Here is a 26,095-nt window from a genome sequence, read left to right on the forward strand (position 1 = left end):
AAGAAAAATGGTACCTCACTTGTGCGGGTCGGTCTAGTGCCCGCGACAGGAAACGGCGCAAAAGGCAACGTGGTTTTGCAGTGAAAAATGACCCTTTTTTTGGCAAAGTGACTAGCTGTATATTTTGAACCCTAGCCCTGCCGGCACCTAGGGAAACCTAGCAAACCTATACATTTTTGAAAACTAGACACCCAGGGGAATTCAGGATGGGGTGACTTGACTGCCTCCCACCATGTTCTGTTACCCAGAATCCCTTGCAAACATAAAAAATTGACAAAAAAAACACATTTTCCCCACATTTCTGTGATGGAAAGTTCTAGAATCTGCGTGGATCCACAAATTTCCACCCACCCCGCGTTCCCCAAAGTCCTACGAGAAAAATGGTACCTCACTTGTGCGGGTCGGCCTAGTGCCCGCGACAGGAAATGGCGCAAAACGCGACGTGGTTTTGCAGTGAAAAATGACCCTTTTTTTGGCAAAGTGACTAGCTGTAGATTTTGAACCCTAGCCCTGCCGGTACCTAGGGAAACCTAGCAAACCTATACATTTTTGAAAACTAGACACCCAGGGGAATCCAGGATGGGGTGACTTGACTGCCTCCCACCATGGTCTGTTACCCAGAATCCCTTGCAAACATAAAAAATTGACAAAAAAAAACACATTTTCCCCACATTTCTGTGATGGAAAGTTCTGGAATCTGCGTGGATCCACAAATTTCCACCCACCCCGCGTTCCCCAAAGTCCTACAAGAAAAATGGTACCTCACTTGTGCGGGTCGGCCTAGTGCCCGCAACAGGAAACGGCGCAAAACGCAACGTGGTTTTGCAGTGAAAAATGACCCTTTTTTTGGCAAAGTGACTAGCTGTAGATTTTGAACCCTAGCCCTGCCGGCACCTAGGGAAACCTAGCAAACCTATACATTTTTGAAAACTAGACACCCAGGGGAATCCAGGATGGGGTGACTTGACTGCCTCCCACCATGGTCTGTTACCCAGAATCCCTTGCAAACGTAACAAATTGACAAAAAAAAACACATTTTCCCCACATTTCTGTGATGGAAAGTTCTGGAATCTGCGTGGATCCACAAATTTCCACCAACCCCCCGTTCCCCAAAGTCCTACGAGAAAAATGGTACCTCACTTGTGCGGGTCGGCCTAGTGCCCGCGACAGGAAACGGCGCAAACCGCAACGTGGTTTTGCAGTGAAAAATGACCCTTTTTCTGGCAAAGTGACTAGCTGTAGAATTTGAACCCTAGCCCTGCCGGCACCTAGGGAAACCTAGCAAACCTAAACATTTTTGAAAACTAGACACTCAGGGGAATCCAGGATGGGGTGACTTGACTGCCTCCCACCATGGTCTGTTACCCAGAATCCATTGCAAACGTAAAAAATTGACAAAAAAAACACATTTTCCCCACATTTCTGTGATGGAAAGTTCTGGAATCTGCGTGGATCCACAAATTTCCACCCACCCCGCGTTCCCCAAAGTACTACGAGAAAAATGGTACCTCACTTGTGCGGGTCGGCCTAGTGCCCGTGACAGGAATCGGCGCTAAACGCAACGTAGTTTTGCAGTGAAAAATGACCCTTTTTTTGGCAAAGTGACTAGCTGTAGATTTTGAACCCTAGCCCTGCTGTAACCTAGGGAAACCTAGCAAACCTCTACATTTTTGAAAACTAGACACCCAGGGAAATCCAGGATGGGGTGACTTGACTGCCTCCCACCATGGTCTGTTACCCAGAATCCCTTGCAAACGTAAAAAATTGACAAAAAAAACACATTTTCCCCACATTTCTGTGATGGAAAGTTCTGGAATCTGCGTGGATCCACAAATTTCCACCCACCCCGCGTTCCCCAAAGTCCTACGAGAAAAATGGTACCTCACTTGTGCGGGTCGGTCTAGTGCCCGCGACAGGAAACGGCGCAAAAGGCAACGTGGTTTTGCAGTGAAAAATGACCCTTTTTTTGGCAAAGTGACTAGCTGTATATTTTGAACCCTAGCCCTGCCGGCACCTAGGGAAACCTAGCAAACCTATACATTTTTGAAAACTAGACACCCAGGGGAATTCAGGATGGGGTGACTTGACTGCCTCCCACCATGGTCTGTTACCCAGAATCCCTTGCAAACGTAAAAAATTGACAAAAGAAACACATTTTCCCCACATTTCTGTGATGGAAAGTTCTAGAATCTGCGTGGATCCACAAATTTCCACCCACCCCGCGTTCCCCAAAGTCCTACGAGAAAAATGGTACCTCACTTGTGCGGGTCGGCCTAGTGCCCGCGACAGGAAATGGCGCAAAACGCGACGTGGTTTTGCAGTGAAAAATGACCCTTTTTTTTGGCAAAGTGACTAGCTGTAGATTTTGAACCCTAGCCCTGCCGGCACCTAGGGAAACCTAGCAAACCTATACATTTTTGAAAACTAGACACCCAGGGGAATCCAGGATGGGGTGACTTGACTGCCTCCCACCATGGTCTGTTACCCAGAATCCCTTGCAAACGTAAAAAATTGACAAAAAAAACACATTTTCCCCACATTTCTGTGATGGAAAGTTCTGAAATCTGCGTGGATCCACAAATTTCCACCCACCCCGCGTTCCCCAAAGTCCTACAAGAAAAATGGTACCTCACTTGTGCGGGTCGGCCTAGTGCCCGCGACAGGAAACGGCGCAAAACGCAACGTGGTTTTGCAGTGAAAAATGACCCTTTTTTTGGCAAAGTGACTAGCTGTAGATTTTGAACCCTAGCCCTGCCGGCACCTAGGGAAACCTAGCAAACCTATACATTTTTGAAAACTAGACACCCAGGGGAATCCAGGATGGGGTGACTTGACTGCCTCCCACCATGGTCTGTTACCCAGAATCCCTTGCAAACGTAAAAAATTGACAAAAAAAAACACATTTTCCCCACATTTCTGTGATGGAAAGTTCTGGAATCTGCGTGGATCCACAAATTTCCACCAACCCCGCGTTCCCCAAAGTCCTACGAGAAAAATGGTACCTCACTTGTGCGGGTCGGCCTAGTGCCCGCGACAGGAAACGGCGCAAACCGCAACGTGGTTTTGCAGTGAAAAATGACCCTTTTTCTGGCAAAGTGACTAGCTGTAGATTTTGAACCCTAGCCCTGCCGGCACCTAGGGAAACCTAGCAAACCTAAACATTTTTGAAAACTAGACACTCAGGGGAATCCAGGATGGGGTGACTTGACTGCCTCCCACCATGGTCTGTTACCCAGAATCCATTGCAAACGTAAAAAATTGACAACAAAAACACATTTTCCCCACATTTCTGTGATGGAAAGTTCTGGAATCTGCGTGGATCCACAAATTTCCACCCACCCCGCGTTCCCCAAAGTACTACGAGAAAAATGGTACCTCACTTGTGCGGGTCGGCCTAGTGCCCGTGACAGGAATCGGCGCAAAACGCAACGTAGTTTTGCAGTGAAAAATGACCCTTTTTTTGGCAAAGTGACTAGCTGTAGATTTTGAACCCTAGCCCTGCTGTAACCTAGGGAAACCTAGCAAACCTCTACATTTTTGAAAACTAGACACCCAGGGAAATCCAGGATGGGGTGACTTGACTGCCTCCCACCATGGTCTGTTACCCAGAATCCCTTGCAAACGTAAAAAATTGACAAAAAAAACACATTTTCCCCACATTTCTGTGATGGAAAGTTCTGGAATCTGCGTGGATCCACAAATTTCCACCCACCCCGCGTTCCCCAAAGTCCTACAAGAAAAATGGTACCTCACTTGTGCGGGTCGGTCTAGTGCCCGCGACAGGAAACGGCGCAAAAGGCAACGTGGTTTTGCAGTGAAAAATGACCCTTTTTTTGGCAAAGTGACTAGCTGTATATTTTGAACCCTAGCCCTGCCGGCACCTAGGGAAACCTAGCAAACCTATACATTTTTGAAAACTAGACACCCAGGGGAATTCAGGATGGGGTGACTTGACTGCCTCCCACCATGTTCTGTTACCCAGAATCCCTTGCAAACATAAAAAATTGACAAAAAAAACACATTTTCCCCACATTTCTGTGATGGAAAGTTCTAGAATCTGCGTGGATCCACAAATTTCCACCCACCCCGCGTTCCCCAAAGTCCTACGAGAAAAATGGTACCTCACTTGTGCGGGTCGGCCTAGTGCCCGCGACAGGAAATGGCGCAAAACGCGACGTGGTTTTGCAGTGAAAAATGACCCTTTTTTTGGCAAAGTGACTAGCTGTAGATTTTGAACCCTAGCCCTGCCGGTACCTAGGGAAACCTAGCAAACCTATACATTTTTGAAAACTAGACACCCAGGGGAATCCAGGATGGGGTGACTTGACTGCCTCCCACCATGGTCTGTTACCCAGAATCCCTTGCAAACGTAAAAAATTGACAAAAAAAACACATTTTCCCCACATTTCTGTGATGGAAAGTTCTGGAATCTGCGTGGATCCACAAATTTCCACCCACCCCGCGTTCCCCAAAGTCCTACGAGAAAAATGGTACCTCACTTGTGTGGGTCGGCCTAGTGCCCGCGACAGGAAACGGCGCAAAACGCGACGTGGTTTTGCAGTGAAAAATGACCCTTTTTTTGGCAAAGTGACTAGCTGTAGATTTTGAACCCTAGCCCTGCCGGCACCTAGGGAAACCTAGCAAACCTATACATTTTTGAAAACTAGACACCCAGGGGAATCCAGGATAGGGTGACTTGACAGCCTCCCACCATGGTCTGTTACCCAGAATCCCTTGCAAACGTAAAAAATTGACAAAAAAAACACATTTTCCCCACATTTCTGTGATGGAAAGTTCTGGAATCTGCGTGGATCCACAAATTTCCACCCACCCCGCATTCCCCAAAGTCCTACGAGAAAAATGGTACCTCACTTGTGCGGGTCGGCCTAGTGCCCGCGCAGGAAACGGCGCAAAACGCAACGTGGTTTTGCAGTGAAAAATTACCCTTTTTTTGGCAAAGTGACTAGCTGTAGATTTTGAACCCTAGCCCTGCCGGCACCTAGGGAAACCTAGCAAACCTATACATTTTTGAAAACTAGACACCCAGGGGAATCCAGGATGGGGTGACTTGACTGCCTCCCACCATGGTCTGTTACCCAGAATCCCTTGCAAACATAAAAAATTGACAAAAAAAACACATTTTCCCCACACTTCTGTGATGGAAAGTTCTGGAATCTGCGTGGATCCACAAATTTCCACCCACCCCGCGTTCCCCAAAGTCCTACGAGAAAAATGGTACCTCACTTGTGCAGGTCGGCCTAGTGCCCGCGACAGGAAACGGCGGAAAACGCAACGTGGTTTTGCAGTGAAAAATGACCCTTTTTTTGGCAAAGTGACTAGCTGTAGATTTTGAACCCTAGCCCTGCCGGCACCTAGGGAAACCTATCAAACCCATGCATTTCTGAAAACTAGACACCCGGCCGCTTCCAGGGAGGTATGGCTTGCGTGGATCCCCCAACGTTTCCTTACCCAGAATCCCCTGCAAACCTCAATTTTTGCTGAAAAAATCACTTTTTTAACACATTTTGGGGTGGGAAAGTAGTGGCATCACCGGGCTCACACAAATTTACCACCACCCAGCGTTCCCCCAGGTCTCCCGGTAAAAATGGTGCCTCACTTGTGTGGGAGGCCCAAGTACCCGCGGCAGGAAAGGGCCCAAAATGTAGTGAGGCGACATCAAAATGGCCTATCGCAAAACCACCTGGTTTTGCAAGGGGGGTCTCTTTGGTTTTTGGCCCGGTGCTCGGCGGCCATCTAGGGAAACCTACCAAACCCACGCATTTTTGAAAACTAGACACCCGGCGGCTTCCAGGGAGGTATGGCTTGCTTGGATCCCCCAACGTTTCCTTACCCAGAATCCCCTGCAAACCTCAATGATTGCTCAAAAAATCACTTTTTTCACACATTTTGGGGTGGGAAAGTAGTGGCATCACCGGGCTCACACAAATTTACCACCACCCAGCGTTCCCCCAGGTCTCCCAGTAAAAATGGTGCCTCACTTGTGTGGGAGGCCCAAGTACCCGCGGCAGGCAAGGGCCCAAAACGTAGTGAGGCGACATCAAAATGGCCTATCGCAAAACCACCTGGTTTTGCAAGGGGGGTCACTTTGGTTTTTGACACGGTGCTCGGCGGCAATCTAGGGAAACCTACCAAACCCACACATTTCTGAAAACTAGACACCCAGCGGCTTCCAGGGAGGTATGGCTTGCGTGGATCCCCCAATGTTTCCTTACCCAGAATCCCCTGCAAACCTCAATTTTTGCTCAAAAAATCACTTTTTTCACACATTTTGGGGTGGGAAAGTAGTGGCATCACCGGGCTCACACAAATTTACCACCACCCAGCGTTCCCCCAGGTCTCCCGGTAAAAATGGTGCCTCACTTGTGTGGGAGGCCCAAGTACCCGCGGCAGGAAAGGGCCCAAAATGTAGTGAGGCGACATCAAAATGGCCTATCGCAAAACCACCTGGTTTTGCAAGGGGGGTCTCTTTGGTTTTTGGCCCGGTGCTCGGCGGCCATCTAGGGAAACCTACCAAACCCACGCATTTTTGAAAACTAGACACCCGGCGGCTTCCAGGGAGGTATGGCTTGCTTGGATCCCCCAACGTTTCCTTACCCAGAATCCCCTGCAAACCTCAATGATTGCTCAAAAAATCACTTTTTTCACACATTTTGGGGTGGGAAAGTAGTGGCATCACCGGGCTCACACAAATTTACCACCACCCAGCGTTCCCCCAGGTCTCCCAGTAAAAATGGTGCCTCACTTGTGTGGGAGGCCCAAGTACCCGCGGCAGGCAAGGGCCCAAAACGTAGTGAGGCGACATCAAAATGGCCTATCGCAAAACCACCTGGTTTTGCAAGGGGGGTCACTTTGGTTTTTGACACGGTGCTCGGCGGCAATCTAGGGAAACCTACCAAACCCACACATTTCTGAAAACTAGACACCCAGCGGCTTCCAGGGAGGTATGGCTTGCGTGGATCCCCCAATGTTTCCTTACCCAGAATCCCCTGCAAACCTCAATTTTTGCTCAAAAAATCACTTTTTTCACACATTTTGGGGTGGGAAAGTAGTGGCATCACCGGGCTCACACAAATTTACCACCACCCAGCGTTCCCCCAGGTCTCCCGGTAAAAATGGTGCCTCACTTGTGTGGGAGGCCCAAGTACCCGCGGCAGGCAAGGGCCCAAAATGTAGTGAGGCGACATCAAAATGTCCTATCGCAAAACCACCTGGTTTTGCAAGGGGGGTCACTTTGGTTTTTGGCCCGGTGCTCGGCGGCCATCTAGGGAAACCTACCAAACCCACGCATTTCTGAAAACTAGACACCCGGCGGCTTCCAGGGAGGTATGGCTTGCGTAGATCCCCCAACGTTTCCTTACCCAGAATCCCCTGCAAACCTCAATTTTTGCTCAAAAAATCACTTTTTTCACACATTTTGGGGTGGGAAAGTAGTGGCATCACCGGGCTCACACAAATTTACCACCACCCAGCGTTCCCCCAGGTCTCCCGGTAAAAATGGTGCCTCACTTGTGTGGGAGGCCCAAGTACCCGCGGCAGGCAAGGGCCCAAAACGTAGTGAGGCGACATCAAAATGGCCTATCGCAAAACCACCTGGTTTTGCAAGGGGGGTCACTTTGGTTTTTGACATGGTGCTTGGCGGCCATCTAGGGAAACCTACCAAACCCACGCATTTCTGAAAACTAGACACTCGGCGGCTTCCAGGGAGGTATGGCTTGCGTGGATCCCCCAACGTTTCCTTACCCAGAATCCCCTGCAAACCTCAATTTTTGCTCAAAAAAACACTTTTTTCACACATTTTGGGTTGGGAAAGTAGTGGCATCACCGGGCTCACACAAATTTACCACCACCCAGCGTTCCCCCAGGTCTCCCGGTAAAAATGGTGCCTCACTTGTGTGGGAGGCCCAAGTACCCGCGGCAGGCAAGGGCCCAAAACGTAGTGAGGAGACATCAACATTGCCTATCCCAAATGTCGCATCACTACGTTTTGGGCCCTTGCCTGCCGCGGGTACTTGGGCCTCCCACACAAGTGAGGCACCATTTTTACCGGGAGACCTGGGGGAACGCTGGGTGGTGGTAAATTTGTGTGAGCCCGGTGATGCCACTACTTTCCCACCCCAAAATGTGTGAAAAAAGTGATTTTTTGAGCAAAAATTGAGGTTTGCAGGGGATTCTGGGTAAGGAAACGTTGGGGGATCCACGCAAGCCATACCTCCCTGGAAGCCGCCGGGTGTCTAGTTTTCAGAAATGCATGGGTTTGGTAGGTTTCCCTAGATGGCCGCCGAGCACCGGGCCAAAAACTAAAGTGACCCCCCTTGCAAAACCAGGTGGTTTAGCGATAGGCCATTTTGATGTCGCCTCACTACGTTTTGGGCCCTTGCCTGCCGCGGGTACTTGGGCCTCCCACACAAGTGAGGCACCATTTTTACCGGGAGACCAGGGGGAACGCTGGGTGGTGGTAAATTTGTGTGAGCCCGGTGATGCCACTACTTTCCCACCCCAAAATGTGTGAAAAAAGTGATTTTGTGAGCAAAAATTGAGGTTTGCAGAGGATTCTGGGTAAGGAAACGTTGGGGGATCCACGCAAGCCATACCTCCCTGGAAGCCGCCGGGTGTCTAATTTTCAGAAATGCGTGGGTTTGGTAGGTTTCCCTAGATGGCCGCCGAGCACCGTGTCATAAACCAAAGTGACCCCCCTTGCAAAACCAGGTGGTTTTGCGATAGGCCATTTTGATGTCGCCTCACTACGTTTTGGGCCCTTGCCTGCCGCGGGTACTTGGGCCTCCCACACAAGTGAGGCACCATTTTTACCGGGAGACCTGGGGGAACGCTGGGTGGTGGTAAATTTGTGTGAGCCCGGTGATGCCACTACTTTCCCACCCCAAAATGTGTGAAAAAAGTGATTTTTTGAGCAAAAATTGAGGTTTGCAGGGGATTCTGGGTAAGGAAACGTTGGGGGATCCACGCAAGCCATACCTCCCTGGAAGCCGCCGGGTGTCTAGTTTTCAGAAATGCATGGGTTTGGTAGGTTTCCCTAGATGGCCGCAGAGCACCGTGTCAAAAACCAAAGTGACCCCCCTTGCAAAACCAGGTGGTTTTGCGATAGGCCATTTTGATGTCGCCTCACTACGTTTTGGGCCCTTGCCTGCCGCGGGTACTTGGGCCTCCCACACAAGTGAGGCACCATTTTTACCGGGAGACCTGGGGGAACGCTGGGTGGTGGTAAATTTGTGTGAGCCCGGTGATGCCACTACTTTTCCACCCCAAAATGTGTGAAAAAAGTGATTTTTTGAGCAAAAATTGGGGTTTGCAGGGGATTTTGGGTAAGGAAACGTTGGGGGATCCACGCAAGCCATACCTCCCTGGAAGCCGCCGGGTGTCTAGTTTTCAGAAATGCGTGGGTTTGGTAGGTTTCCCTATATGGCCGCCGAGCACTGGGCCAAAAACCAAAGTGACCCCCCTTGCAAAAACCAGGTGGTTTAGCGATAGGCCATTTTGATGTCGCCTCACTACGTTTTGGGCCCTTGCCTGCCGCGGGTACTTGGGCCTCCCACACAAGTGAGGCACCATTTTTACCGGGAGACCTGGGGGAACGCTGGGTGGTGGTAAATTTGTGTGAGCCCGGTGATGCCACTACTTTCCCACCCCAAAATGTGTGAAAAAAGTGATTTTTTGAGCAAAAATTGAGGTTTGCAGGGGATTCTGGGTAAGGAAACGTTGGGGGATCCACGCAAGCCATACCTCCCTGGAAGCCGCCGGGAGTCTAGTTTTCAGAAATGCATGGGTTTGGTAGGTTTCCCTAGATGGCCGCCGAGCACCGTGTCAAAAACCAAAGTGACCCCCCTTGCAAAACCAGGTGGTTTTGCGATAGGCCATTTTGATCTCGCCTCACTACGTTTTGGGCCCTTGCCTGCCGCGGGTACTTGGGCCTCCCACACAAGTGAGGCACCATTTTTACCGGGAGACCTGTGGGAACGCTGGGTGGTGGTAAATTTGTGTGAGCCCGGTGATGCCACTACTTTCCCACCCCAAAATGTGTGAAAAAAGTGATTTTTTGAGCAAAAATTGAGGTTTGCAGGGGATTCTGGGTAAGGAAACGTTGGGGGATCCACGCAAGCCATACCTCCCTGGAAGCCGCCGGGTGTCTAGTTTTCAGAAATGCATGGGTTTGGTTGGTTTCCCTAGATGGCCGCCGAGCACCGGGCCAAAAACCTAAGTGACCCCCCTTGCAAAACCAGATTGTCTATTGTTCCTACAGCGTGAGAATTTTGGAATAATATTGCAAAGAAAATGTGGCAGACATTTTGAGGTTTGCAGGACATTGGGGATAAAAAAATAATTTGTAATTCACAATAGAGACATCACCATGAACTCCTATGGGTTTCCGACAATATCTAAAGTTGGTGGGTTATTCTTGCATGGAAAGTGTAACTTGGCAGAGAAACTAAAGACAAAGATTCCTGCATAACCATCTATTCCTCAAACACACACACATACTGGTTGGATTTGGCACGAGGGCGAGTCATGGTTCAGTGTATTAAATTTTATTAACAAGAGATTTCACAAAAATGAAATGCACTGTCAATAATTAAATTCACAAAAAACCAAACCAATGACTCGCAGCTCGTGAGCTGTAAAGCCACGTCAAGGCACCAACCACTTTACAGGCCATTCACACACCTTTCATACGTGATACAAACAAGACCATTCGCACCACCAGGCACAAAAGCAACACATTACAAAATTCACCAAAAAGGGACAAGGTACACCCTGCTTCAGAAAGACAAATATTACTGCACAGCCATCTAATCCGCAAGCACACACACATACTGGTTGGATTTGGCACGAGGGTGAGTGATGGTTCAGTAGATACAATTGTATTAGCAAGTGATTTCACAGAAATGAAATGCACTGGTAATAATTGAAAGGGCGAGAAACTGAACCATTGACTCACAGCTCGTGAGCTGTAAAGCCACGACAAGGCACCAACCTCTTTACAGGCCATTCATATACCTTTCATACGTGTGAGACATACAAAACCATTCACACCGCCAGCCGCGGGCCCATCACATAACAAAACTCACACCAGCACACAGCGCCATTCAAGGGCCCATCACTTTCACACGCCCACAATCCAGACACAGCAACTACACAGGCTGATGGATTGCGTGGAGTGGCACTCAGCTAGCAGTGTGTGTAGTGACCAGCAGAAAGTCAATACTCACACACAGCCAGCAGAGCAACAGTCCACACACACCGCTAGCCAAACACCAGTCCACACACACCGCTAGCCAAGCGCCAGTCCACGGACACCACCAGCCAAGCACCAGTCCGCACACACCACTAGTCCACGCACACCGCCAGCCAAGTACCAGTCCACGCACACCGCCTGCCAAGCACCATTCCACGCACACTGCCAGCCAAGCTCCAGTCCACGCACACCACCAGCCAAGCACCAGTCCGCACACACCACCAGTCCACGCACACCGCCAGCCAAGTACCAGTCCACGCACACCGCCTGCCAAACACCATTCCACGCACACCACCAGCCACGCACCAGTCCACGCACACTGCCAGTCCATGCACACCGCTAGCCAAGCACCATTCCACGCACACCACCAACCAAGTGCCAGTCCACACACACCAACAGCCAAGCGCAAGCCTACACACACCGCCATCACATTTAGGATTTAAAAAAAAAAAAAAAAAAACACACAAACAAATTGCAAATAGATACAAATCTTCTAACAGAAAATCAGCAACTAAATACATTGCACTAACACCAACCTTGAAACAGAATCAAATTATCCAAAGAATACAGACCAGGCAGTTCACTTTACCACTCAAGAATCCTCCCAAAAAATGTTTCGGGTGTGGTACGCTCTAAAACAAGCAGAGAGACACAGTGCAGGATGAGAAGGACAGTCGGGGCAGTACATACGACTCTCCTTCCGCAAACCTTTTCGCCAACAGACTCTACATCTCCTACTGGGAAAATCTTTTGCGGGTGTGGGAGGAATGTGATCTGGAAAGTGGCGTTCTTTCAATCTAGCAACATCCTCCACCAGTCCAACTCTAGGAACACTTGCCTGTTCCACTACAACAAGGCTGCCTATTACAGACTCCTGAAACTTAGCAAAAGTCATCTTTGACTCAGGGCAAGAATCCGGGAACACAACAAAAGCATTAAACATTGCCATGTGGAAAAGATGGATAGCCAACTTCTTGTACCAAATGTAAGCCTTACGAAGAGCAGTGTAAGGTTCCAACCTCTGATCTACTCTGTCAACACCACCCATGTGCCTATTATAGTCTAAAATGCACACAGGTTTGCGCGCTTCAGCGACCTGACCCCAAACAGTCACAGGTGCAGTGCTTTCATCATGGATGGTAGTCAGCATGTAGACATCTCTCCTGTCTGTAAACTTCACAGCAAGAAGCTCCTGGCAACGCAACGCACTGCACTGTCCCCGCACAAGCTTTTGACACACAAGTTCTTTCGGGAAACCTTTACGGTTAGAGCGGATTGTGCCACAAGCAAGAGTGTCCACTTTGGCCAATTCCCTGAACAACCGCACACCAGTGTAGAAGTTGTCTACATATAAATGGTGGCCTTTGTTAAAAAATCCTCTTCCAAGTTCCCAAACAATTTTCTCAGTCACTCCAAAAGTGGACGGACAACCAGGGAGGTTAAACCTAGATTCCTTACCGGTGTACACCCTGAAATTAGAGACATATCCAGTCCTACTGTCACACAGCATATACAGCTTTATTCCATAGCGTGCCCTCTTACTAGGAATGTATTGCCTAAAAACCAAGCGGCCCTTGAACAACACCAAAGACTCATCCACTGCAATTTGTTTCCCAGGAGCATAGATCTCAGGAAATCGATCAACAAAGTGATCAAGGACAGGCCTAATCTTAAAAAGACGGTCACAGTCAGGGTGATCTCGTGGCAACGCTAAACCATTATCAACAAAATGCATCATCCGAAGCAGTAGCAAATACCTGTCACGACTCATGACTGCCGGAAAAATAGACGTTGCCATCAAGGGACTGCTAGACCAATATGAAGACATTGATGGCTTCCTTAGCAAGCCCGTCAAAAAAGTTAAACCCAAGAACTTCTTCATCTCTTCAACATTTGTGGGAGTCCACCGGGTAGCTCTAGAGTGTGGCTTAAGACTGGCACAGTTGTCCCTCAAAAACTGTTCGGCATACAAATTAGTCTGCTCAACAATCTCTGCAAAAAACACATCATCCATAAACAACTGAAAAAAATTGACCGGCAAAAAGTTTTCAGTATTCACTCTAGACCCTGGAACACCAGTAAACTCTGGCAATGCCGGCTGCACCATGCCAGGGGCAACCCAGAGGTCATCACTTTCAAAGGGAAGCCTAGCAGCCCCAGCCTGCAGCCCAGAAGCCTCTTGCCGCACTACACCAACGGGAAGCCTTGCAGCCCCAGCCTGCAACCCAGATGCCTCTTGCCGCACTATCGGCACATCAGTCTCCTCCTCTAACACAGGCACTTCATCCGCACTAAGAGTATCTTCATCATCCGATGACTCCATACGGAGAGACAACTCACTGCCAGAATCGTCCCCTGCCTCCTCTCCCTCAGATGCAGAGTCAGTCTCTGAACCAATATCAGAGGAAGACTCAAACAGCAAACCAACAACCTGCTGAGCAGTCATCCTGCGGCTAGCCATTATACTTACTAAGATAGAAGACTGCACAACCAAGTCAACAACAACCAACAATGTGCAAACCAAGTAAGTAAAGAAATGTGTACCTTTATCACAAAGATCAATGTACTCAAAAACTATACAATCCAATTACAAGAGACAGCTGCACTCACCAGAAACTAACTCTGCAGTGACACAGCAAAAACCAAGGATATCAAACTAGAAAGAAGAAAAAAAAACACATTACTCACAAGACAACAAAATACACATCGAGCACCAATGCAAAAAGTTTTTGACACTCAAAAAACAAACATACTGCTATTATTACACCATTTGCAAAAAGAATTCATGCAGAGAAATCAAACACATTTACATTGTACAAAAAAGAGTCTCTTACCAAACTACACAAACAGCAGAACCGCCAGAAACACGGCAAACTGAAAAGAGCAAAAGCCTTCACCTAGAACAAAAAAGTAAAAAAAAAAAAACATTACTATTGCAATTCACAAAAAAAAAACAATAAACATAACAACATTCTATGTTACTACCCAAATGGTCAATCGTTATGTTCCAGGTGGGGCAGAAAACAGCAGGAAAAAAAAGGCTACTCTGTCCCGGGGCGGGTGGGCCAAATACATATTATAAAAATTGCCCCCTGGAAGCGACACTTGCCAAAGGGGTCACTTCCATTTTTATTTACACTAATTCCCTGGTGTCTAGTGGGCTTTTCTGCCCCCCCCCCCTGGGGCCAGACACGGAGCGAAAGTGGACCGATCTGCCCCCAGGGGGGGCAGAAAAGTCTGTGCAAAAATTATTCCCCAAGGGAAGCGACCCTTGCCCAAGGGGTCGCTTCCCATATCACTATAACGAAATTCCCTGGTGTCTAGTGAGCTTTTCTGCCCCCCCTGGGGGCAGAAACGGACCGAAAGTGGACCGATCTGCCCCCAGGGGGGGCAGAAAAGTCTGTGCACAAATTCTCCCCCAGGGAAGCGACCCTTGCCCAAGGGGTCGCTTCCCATAACAAAATTGCGAAATTCCCTGGTGTCTAGTGGGCTTTTTTGCCCCCCCTTGGGGCAGAAACGGACCGGAAGTGGACCGATCTGCCCCCAGGGGGGGCAGAAAAGTCTGTGCACAAATTCTCCCAAATTCAGCCCCAGGGAAGCGACCCTTGCCCAAGGGGTCGCTTCCCATATCAATATATCGAAATTCCCTGGTGTCTAGTGGGCTTTTCTGCCCCCCCTGGGGGTAGAAACGGACCGGAAGTGGACCGATCTGCCCCCAGGGGGGGCAGAAGAGTCTTTGCAAAAATTCTCCCCCAGGGAAGCGACCCTTGCCCAAGGGGTCGCTTCCCATATCACCATTACGACATCCCTGGTGTCTAGTGGGCTTTTCTGCCCCCCCTGGGGGCAGAAACGGACCGGAAGTGGACCGATCTGCCCCCAGGGGGGGCAGAAGAGTCTTTGCAAAAATTCTCCCCCAGGGAAGCGACCCTTGCCCAAGGGGTCGCTTCCCAAATGGCCGAAAACAACATCCCTGGGGTCTAGTGGGGGCATTCCTGTCCCACGATCGCGACGCTGTGCGCGATCGTGGGACAGGAATGCCCAGCATTGAGACATCAGGGGAGAGAAAATACTCTTTCCTCTCCCCCGATGCCTCAAGGCCCTGGAATTCCGCCCCCCCCCCCCCGCCACACCGCAGCAAAACACCTACCTGATCCGTTGGACGCGCTGGAAGAAATGAATTCCAGCGCGTCCAACGCTTCCTGATGACGCCAACGCGCGCTGTGCGCGCTGACGTCACCAGGAAGCGTGGAGGGGCTCGGGGGTGGCAGCGGAAACTCTTCCGCTGCCATCCCCATCTGTGGGGGCACGATCGATGCCCCAGGGGGGGAGCGCCAGCGCTTACCCCAGGGGCTGTGCTCATGACGGAGCGGTTCCGTCATGAGCACAGCTCAACCGATGCTCATGACGGAACCATTCCGTCATGAGCATCGAAGGGGTTAATTAGAAACAGGGAACAATTTAATAAACAAAGTGACACATAAATGACAAAAATCCAATACGGGGAATCAGACTTATGAATTTTTTAAGTTTTAAGTAGAAATAGTGCCGAGAAGCATAAAGAGCCAATGATAGTCAGTGGTCACGGTACAGGGGAACCTAGGTGCAGTTTGACATGACCGCAATGGAGAGCGGGTTGGATAGACCAACTAGGTTCATCCTGGTTAAAGATTTTACCTTCTGATGTAAGTCCTCTAAATATGAATCCACCACAGGAATGCACTTCTATAGCCCCAGGACCTCAGGAGAGGCACTTAGAGGCTCACAGAGTGCCTGACACCAGCAAGCGGGTGAAAAGGACTCCTGGGCATGCCCTAACCAATGGGATAAATGTTTTCTGGGCCAACCATACCCACTTTGGGCATTGTGAAGATGGCAGACGTCTTCGGCCACACTAAGCTTGGGCTCTGAGGACTGAGTGTGTGTATATGGAATGTACAACGGTAATCCTTGTGCCCTCCCTCATCTAACACTAAAATCCGGTTTGGGGCAGTCACTGTACCCTCAATAAACTGAAAGACGGAAATCTAGTAGAACAAAGCAGGGTTTTCCAGCAACCAGACAGTGGATTTGAAGACTTGTTTTGCCATCCTGTTTCCCTTCCTTTCAAGTGTACCCCCGATGTAACATATAAAAGTGAAAACCCTTGACATGGCACGACCATCACTCGATTACCCTGCCTGGAGCATTGTAGCCCCGGGCTGAGGTGGGCTGAGAAATTAAACACTGACCCTGAGATGGCTGAAGACAACTCTATGTATCAGAGACATTGCATTTTGTTTTTCAATAAAAAAAAAAGTCTTGCTTTAAAAATGAAACCTTTTGCCCAGTGGGGTTAAAACAGTGTAGTGCCTGCTCTGCAAACTCTGCTGCTTTCACAGCCTGAACAGTGGATATTCTGAAGGCAATGAGATTCCTGCCATGAGGGCAAGGATTTCACAACAGGATCATGACCTCCGCTTATCTGGTGGGCTTGGCTTCCCTCAAGTTCTAGATGAGTCCTTCTGTCCTTATTGGATTGAGAGTTTGTCTAATCTGAGCTATCAACATCTTTTTTAGGATGAAAAGGTGGACAAGGGGAGAAAAATTGCATCCCAATTTGCACTTACATTTAATGAGTGCATCAAGCCACTTTGTTTATAGGTGGAAACGGGGCACTGATGCCCTCTTTGCAGACCAATTTTGCCTCCTTGTAATTAGTTTGTATTTCTAAATTAAATAGCCAATTTGAATGGGTGCCTTTTATTAAGAGCTGTATTACCGCCCATTCACGTATTTCTGCAGAGCTTCTCTCGATTGTGGGACTACTCTTTGCGGGAACACATAGCTCCTTTAGGTCAAATTGACACCTATGAATGTCCTGTGAATATTAAGAGACATACCAAACCTCGGAACCTAGAACTATCGGATTAGGAGGCTACATATGTTGGACTAACTCAAGTACCTGAGAATAAATGCGAGTGGAAATCCGTCCAAGATGTCACTTTGGGACTTACTTCACGGTATCTGTGACTGATGGTCCCCATGTTTGATTGGGACAATGGGCTTTATTCTTCCTTTCATTATGTCATTCCTTCCTTGTTAAGGATGCAGAAAGGAGACTCCTTACTTCGCTTCTTCACGATTGGCCCTGATCCTTCATGGGTTCCATCACCACTGAAATACGGTCTCCATTCGATGGATTTCCAATAAAGTCCAGTTGCACTGAAAGGCCGACCCGTCATGCCTCTTAACCAACCACCGCCATAGTCTTACCTCGGACAACCTTTCTTCATGCATTCACTGTTCCATGGACCACACATCAGAACATGACGCTCGCAGGAAGGTACCCCATGAAGCTGGGTCATCTAAAACTATACCTCTCTGGAATAATGTGCGACAAAATGAACCCCCAAACTGCTTGGTAGGCAGGGCTCCCTCACAGTGCTCGCTCACATAGTTCAACGTGGGGCTGCAGTTTGCGTTCCACCTGTTTTAGGGTTTTTCAGCAACGGTTCCTTTGGAAGTACATTGTGTTATATACATTGTATAACTTCCTCTATAGCACTGAGACTCCTTCAGTATTGGTGGCCATTACTTCCGGGAGATTCACTTTTCAGTGAACTGAATCTTACAAGTCTTTTTTTATGTGGTTTTGACTTTCTTTCATTTGTTTTTTTTTATTTTTTATTTTTATTCAAAGCTTTATTCGAGGAATATACTCATAAAAGCACAAACATACATTTAAAATACATCACATTAAAATGTTTTCCTATTTATACAAACTTTTAAAACAGTTGTGCGTACATAAACAATAAAAATCTTTGGTGTACATTTACACAGAAATCACTTGATACCCCAGTTATATTACATTAATAGAAATTGCCCTCCGTCTAATGGACCATGCCCACCCCAGATACTTTGCTGTTCCTAGAACAATAGGCATATCAGTGGCGGTGCAAATAATTCGTAGCGCCTCAACACCCCTGGATGTCCCTAGATTTCTACAAACAGGAGCTAACCAACTCTTCTCGGGGTGGCATAAGCTTTACACAAAAATAGAAAGTGACCTATATTTTCCTCGGTTGCACCACAAACCGGGCAGCACGAGGTGGTTGAACTCCTCCACCTACCCGTCAGTGATCTCAGAGGAAGGGCACCTAATCTTAACTGGAAGAAAAGCTTCCTATCCCCTGGGTTAGTAATACTGTCCCAGTATAGTTCCAATGCAGGACACAGTTTGATTTCTAAGAAACGCCCCGCCATTGTGTCTGATCTCGTTCTACTCCAGAGTCTGCCATCTATCCAATCCCAATATAAGCTTTTAATTATGTTTTTGTTTGGAAAGGGTTCCCCAGATGGATTATCCCATAGATTGTAGAGGCCGAGGTCACCTAAAGCAGTCCTAAGATTTTTTAACCAAACTATTTTATGAAAGGTGTCAGCTTTAATTATGGCAAGGAACCCCTCTGCATAATGCCGTATCTCTGGGGTAGTCCAGAGGCGTCTCCAATAGAGAATCGGGCGCAATCGCGCTCGGTCACTAACTGATCTTCTCCCTAAATCAAGACCAAGCGGGATTAGTGGTGTACTCTGAGGGAGACCCGTGATTCCCCTGAGGAACCTATTCTCCGATATTTGCAAGGGGAGAAGCCTCTCGAAACCCCACAGCTCAGCCCCATATAGGGCAGACCCAATAGCCTTGGCATCATATACTGCCAGGACTGGTTTTATAGGCTTTGATTTAGACTTTTTGTGTTCCACCCGAAGTGCCCCCGAAATCTCTTGATGCCTCAGGACCGCCTTTTCTATATGTTGGGACCATTTTAGATTGTTTGCTATCTGCACCCCAAGGTAGGTAAATACAGTAACCACCTCAAGCTCACAATTGTTCAAAAGTATTTTAGGCCGGGGTCTACGTTTTGGTGAGAAGGCCATCAGCTTGGTCTTACCCACATTAACTTCCAGGCCATGTTCCCCACAGAAAAGATCGAAGATGTTTAAAGCTCGCTGCAAGCCAGCCGGTGTTTTGGATAAAATCAGCGTATCGTCAGCGAACATCAGGATCGGAACCCTGAGGCCCGCCAACAAAGGTGCATCGACACTGACATCCAGCATCCGAGCCACAATTCCGTTAATAAATAGGGAAAAAAGCAGGGGGGCCATAGCACACCCCTGTCGTACTCCGCGTTCAATCGGAAAGTCGGCAGATGATTCACCATTCATACCCCACTGAACTTTGGCGAAGTTACACTCATGCAGCCTCATTATCAGGGTGAGTAACTCAGCCGGAAGGCCTATTTCGCTCAGAACTGCCCAGAGCTTTCTCCTTGGGACCAGGTCGAAGGCAGCCCGCAAGTCGACAAAGGCAACATACAGGCTGCCCTCGCCGAGCACCACCGTCCCCCACTGCAGCAGAGCAAAGCGAAACACCTGGTTGACTGTGCTTGTAGCCCACCGAAAACCTGCCTGATAAGGGGACAGGGCGTTGTTCTCATCTACCCAATCCATTAATAGGTTTACCACCATTCTCCCTACCACTTTTTGGATAGGGGCAATCAAACTTATCGGCCTATAATTGGCCGGGAGGGACCGATCCCCTTTTTTATATATGGGTATAATATTTGCTCCCTTCCATAGCTCTGGGACTGCCGTTCCCTTCGCAATAGCGTTTCCCAAAAGGAATACATACCTAACCCACCTTGCCTTATCGTTTATGAAAACATCAGAGGGTATCCCATCTAGACCCGGGGCCCTTCCCCCTTGGGCAGTGCATATTGCAACTTCAGTTTCTTTAGGGGAAAATAAATTCCCAGTGGGGAATACAGCTGAAATTACTTCCACATCCTTAAACTCGGTAGTCTCAGCATATTGGGGTTTGAAATAATCCACCCAGGCACCCTCAGCGACATTATTGTCGGGTTTATTTGGAGTTCCACCTCTACCCCACTTGACAATATTCCAGAATAACCTGGAATCCTTGGCCCCGAGGCCTCCTTTAGTTCTGCCCAATACTTTTCGTCCCATGTTTTTTTTGCTAGCGATACGCTAACCTTGTAGTGCTTCCTAGCCTCGCTAATCGCTTCCCTGTCCCTATTCCTGATTGCTCTTCCCAAGCTTAACCTGGCTTCCCTGCACTGATGATTAAACCACCTAGCTGGTTTGGGTGGTTGTTTCCTATTTATCTTGCGGGACCTCAAGAAATGCGGTTTTAAAAGGGAAAAGAGCTTGTTGTGTATGTCCGTTATTTCCCTAGAACCTGGGATTACGGGGTTTGCAGCCTCCATAGCAGCGATTGCAGCATCCACCTCGGAACTTATAAAGTCCATAGATTCTGCACTCACCAATACACTCGGCCAGTTAAGTCTGCGCATGTCATTGGCCATGGTAGACATTGGGCCGTCACTTGATTGAGGGTTCCCTGATATGGCCATCCACCAGTTATGGGTCACACAGAGGGGATTGTGGTCACTTTCCAGTCCACCCTCGATTTTCATGTCGCATACCAACTGCCACAAATTGAGGCTGCAAAGGACATAGTCTATCCGACTTTGGTTATGACCATTGTCGAATGTACAGGCACCTTCCCTATCGCCCTTCGTCCGCCCATTTAGGGCTCTCAACCCATGTTCCAGGCAAATGGCATTCAGTTGTAATATATCTTTCGTCCACCGCTTAACAGGAGCCAGATTTAAAGTCGGAACACCCCATTGCGTATCCTCCTCTTGCCCTAGGGGATCATCCGAACTATCCAATGGTTCGAAAGTCCTATTTAGGTCACCAGCTACTACAACTTTGTTACCCAGGGACTGCGATTCCAAAAAAGTGGACAAAGCCTCTGGAATGGCTGAACTCCCAGTGGTACTGCCCCTGGCGTAGATGTTGTATATATCTATCCCTCCCCACTTTTCTGAGGCTATTCTTAGCATTTGGATGTCCTTACAACCCAGATCCACCACTTTGATTGTTATTTGAAGACATTGCCTTACCCAGATTGTAAGGCCTCCCATCGGTCGACCCCTAGCACCTCTACTGGCCGGGATTGAAAAATTTAAGTAGCCAGGAAGAAATATAGGGTCGCAAGCCCATGTCTCCTGGAATAAATAAACTTCAAAGCCATTGACGAAATCCGTCCAGTTTTGGGACATCAGCTTGCTACTCAACCCCGCGATGTTCCATGAAAAAAACTTCCCTAAACTGGGGCCATCCATGGGTACTGCTCCTACACAGGACATCCCGAAGTCGTTTGTTAAGATTCCGTCATACCCCTCCCTCTCTCAGTTGGTATCCTCAGTGTTGTGATCAACCTCCTGGGTGCCAACAGTGCTAAGTGTAATTAGTTCCTCATTTCCAGAGTCCCCAGAAATTGGAATACACTCCCCACATGTTTCCTCCAAAATCACAGTCTCCCAACCAGTTCTCATTTCATTTGATTCCACGTTTTTAGTCAAAACAGTTAACACAGGCTTCCCACATATATCCCAACGGGTCATACCTTCCCTACTGTTCGTGGAATAATCGGAATTTGGTCAATGAACCCACCCCGGATCTTTCATCACTTCAAAACAATTGTATGTTGGTCCATTATAAAAGTTACCCCGTTGTAAGGGTACAGTGAAAGGAACAAACCCTGGGGAGGGGAGATTGTTATAGCAACCTAATTCACTGGTCATACCAAATTGAACACCTGTTGGTCTTGGGTAAAAGAATGTGAGATCAACAACACCAATTCCACCACTGCTTGTGCCCCAATTTTGCTTCGTAATCAGACGTGCCACCCTAGGATCTTGGAAATTAACAACTATACACTCCCCCCCCAAGTGCTTAGGAGTACAACCTATCCAGTCTGTCCTTCTTACTCCAATAATCAGCCCGTCCACTTCCCCGGGCAGTGCTCTATTTGCCTTTAACCAGTGCATTACCTTGTTTTTTAGCATCTGGAAGGATTCTCTTTGCCCGGCCAACAAGGGTGGTACATTAGTGAGGACATCCACGAAAGGATAAGAATCTGGGGTGAGATTCATAGGAGGTATCCTACGAGGTGCCTTCATCGAGAGGGTGTTAGGCAGGCTAATGGCAGGAGCAGCAGGACGGGATGTTGGAATACTTGGTGGTGGTTAGGAACTATTCAATACAGTGTTATTAGTTTTGGAACTGTCTTTGTTACCCCTAACAGGAACGCCAAGACGGAGTGTTGAAATGCTTGGTGAGGGTTGGGAACCATTAGATACAGGATTGCCACTTTTGGAGCTATCTTTATTACCCATAACCACAGTATCAGGCAGCTTGTTTTTTTTAGTGGTATTACTACTTGGACGGTCCGACAAATCTAAATTAGTCATGGGGATTTGTCCCTTCGACTGAGGCCTACTTGCAATGCTGACTACGGGGGGAGGAGGCTCAGCGATGGACACACCATTTGCCTGGCCATTTGGTTTCAGAAGATTGATGCTATCCCCCGTCCTAGGGTGGGACTTGATTAGGGATTTGGTGGAAAAAAAGTTATCTAGAGTAGCCTGCTCGAAATTATCTAACCGATCAGCTAATTTTTTAACTCGTTCCTCAATAGGAGTCAGGAGAGACCTCATCAGCCTCTCCAACTCGAGGAGCAGGGATGGAGCAGAAGATAAGGTCTCAGCCAATACCATCGCTGAGGGGTCATTCATGTTAGATACGGGACTAGCCGGAACAACTCCGTCCTCAACAATCTTAACCCCACCAGAGCCAGCCCCAATAGGCTCGCAGGAAGGGCACAGGCATATTCCAACCTTCCTTATTTTTTTCAAATGTTTGGGAAGATATCACTTCTTCGGGGCAGCACTTCTTTTGTTACTTGGTTTAGTTTTAACCATGTGAGTTGACACACTCGGTTGGGCAGTGGTCACCTGCCCTGTAGGTAAGCAAGTTGGTATAGTGGACGAGGTAGAAGGCAAAATGGGCACGTTGTGACCCACAGACGAGCCAGCCAACAGCTCTAGTGAAGGGGGAAAAGCATAAGGCGTTTCCAGTACAGCTGGCAGGGTTAGGGATGACAGGGGAGGAACCAATGCCGGGAAACCCTGAGGTGGCCGTTTCTCCAAAGGAATTTTAAGGAGTTCAATAGATAACCTACGCTCGGCGCGCCTCTCCGCCAAAGCGATCTCTTTGTCAATATCTTGGGTTACCCGACTAAAGTATTTGTCTAGAGGACCCAAGATGGCTGACCCCACCTCGGCCTGAGTAGAGATCTGGGCAGTGGTATTTGAAGGAGAAGACATACTTTGCAGCCAACGAGCTTTTAAAAAGAACAATACTATATAAGCAAACACCAGAGATCTCTAGATACAGGGAACGTACTGTAACAAGTAGTCAGAAGGCGCAATGTCAAAGAGCGTGCCCAGCCCAGCCTCCATCAGCCCCTGACGGCCACAGACGGTCCCGCCCTTGTCCCGGGCTTCTCCCGGGACGCTCCCGCGCGCTCCCGCGCAGCGGAAGTAAGCACCACTGTTATAGGTCAGACGTGACACGCAGGGGGCGGGGCTGACAGGGAGAGCGGGCCAGGTGTTCTCAATCGGCCAGGCAGGGACTCCTGGGAAACGGAGTCCCTGCAGAAACGCTCGCAGCCCTGCCCAAAAGCCCCAGCACAACACAGACTGCACAGCCTCTCCACAGATTCCCCAGCGGCAATTCCGGTGAATCGGGACCCGCAAAGCGGGTCCGGCGAACAGTGGGCTTAGAGACAGTACAACAGCCCAAGGCCAAGAGTCCAGGAGCAAGGGTCCGTCAGACGCACTTTCTAATCAACATTGGATCCCGCAGGTAAGAGGCAGGCAGGCTCTTTAACACACTGTGCGCAGGGGGCGGGGCTGACAGGGAGAGCGGGCCAGGTGTTTTCAATCGGCCAGGCAGGGACTCCTGGGAAACGGAGTCCCTGCAGAAACGCTTGCAGCCCTGCCCAAAAGCCCCAGCACAACACAGACTGCACAGCCTCTCCACAGATTCCCCAGCGGCAATTCCGGTGAAGCGGGACCCGCGAAGCGGGTCCGGCGAACAGTGGGCTTCGAGACAGTACAACAGCCCAAGGCCAAGAGTCCAGGAGCAAGGGTCCGTCAGACGCACTTTCTAATCAACATTGGATCATTTGTTTACGCTTATTTGGCCTGTGTTTTTGGTGAAGTAAATGATGTCACTTTCCCTGATACATGTCACGTGGTGTTATTGGTTTCATCGCTTTCATTGATAACATTGATTATGTCGGGTAGCTTGGCACTGAGCAGTCAGGATTATTACAGAGGCAATGTGTAAAGCAAAGGCCTAGCACGCCCCCATGGTAAATACACGGCACGTCACAAAAGAGAGACATCACTCCAAACATTGTTTTTAGTCAGCACACACATTAATCAATGCAACATGAATATCATGTATTTATGGGCATAAATCACACTTGCCCATATTATTTGCAGTACTAGGCCCAATCGTGTTGATAGGATTTCAATAAATGCACACATGAGAAAAAGTTGTATTCTAAACCCCACACAGCACCCGTATCTGGTGCAACACGTTGTCAGTCTCAAGCCCACCTCCACAATCCTATTACTGCAATATCACACAGTTTAAGGGTGCACCTTAGGCTACAATGGCATCAGTAATATGTACATACAAAGAAAGATAACACTTTTTAGCAGCATGGCAGGCTGGGGCCACCCAGGTACAACCAATGTAAACTGTATGTACTTTTGGCAGGAAATCAACATATAAACCATCACCGCCGTTTAGTATCGTTAATCACAGGTGGTCCACAGACTGTCACTCTCACACACTCACTCACTGCACCGTTACACGATGCAACAGGTACCAGCCCAGTCTATACCGGACACTATCATACACATACACACCGACACCCTAATGTTCTGCCACTAATACCCAGCATGTCAACGGATAACGCACTGAAGACCCCATGGCTCCAAGTCTCCCACCACCCTCCTATTTAAACCCACTGTCCCGGACACCCTGGATGGAAGATCACCAGCCCCTCCCTCCAGATACTAGGCCACACACGGTCAAGGTCACACTTAGTCTGGGTCCCTGGAAAGCAGGTGGGGATAAGTAGTCTACACAAGAAGTAGACGCAAACAAAGGGGTCTTGGCTACACTCGGGAAGTTCACCAATAGGTTGTAAAGCAGAAGCAGGTTTAGGGCAATAACTGGTTAGAAACAGGGCTCCGCCCGGGCTTTCTGACACCAGCCCAGTTCTGAGAAGCACAAGGGGGTCACTCAGTGTCTTGACCTGCTTCCGAACCTTCTCAGAAGTGTTCCTTTAGCCTAGTCACTTACTCTCCCACCTACCAGGCACCAAGACATCTCTGCGAGGGCCAGGTGGAAAGAGGGGAATTGGCTCACTGTGATGAGGGCTGTGATGGTGCCAGGAAGGTACAAGCGATGAATGGGAAATAACACAGGGAAACCACAGGGTCTGAGGAGCACTCCTTCTGGTACACGTTGATCAGGGTTATGCCCAGGTAATCCAAGCACAAGGTCTGGTGTGTGATACGATGAGATGCACCAGACATTTCAGGTCACACAACGAAGAGTTGCAAATTCTGTACCTCCCTGGAAATAAAGCACTCTGTCTGGCACACGTTGATGTAGGTTGCACCTACAGCGCATCCTCCATGCACGCCAGCCCACTTCTGCACATTGCGTTTTCCATTCATGCCAGCACACTGCTGCACAATGCGTCCACCATGCATGCCAGCACACTACTGCACAGAGCGTCCTCCATGCACAGCTTGAATCCAGACAGCACCAGCATGCTATGATAACCACCAGCCTTTCCTTCACTGAAAGCCATTCAGTGTAAAAATAAAACAA

Source organism: Triturus cristatus, chromosome 1_1 (assembly GCF_964204655.1).
Source record: "Triturus cristatus chromosome 1_1, aTriCri1.1, whole genome shotgun sequence".
NCBI lineage: Eukaryota > Metazoa > Chordata > Amphibia > Caudata > Salamandridae > Triturus > Triturus cristatus.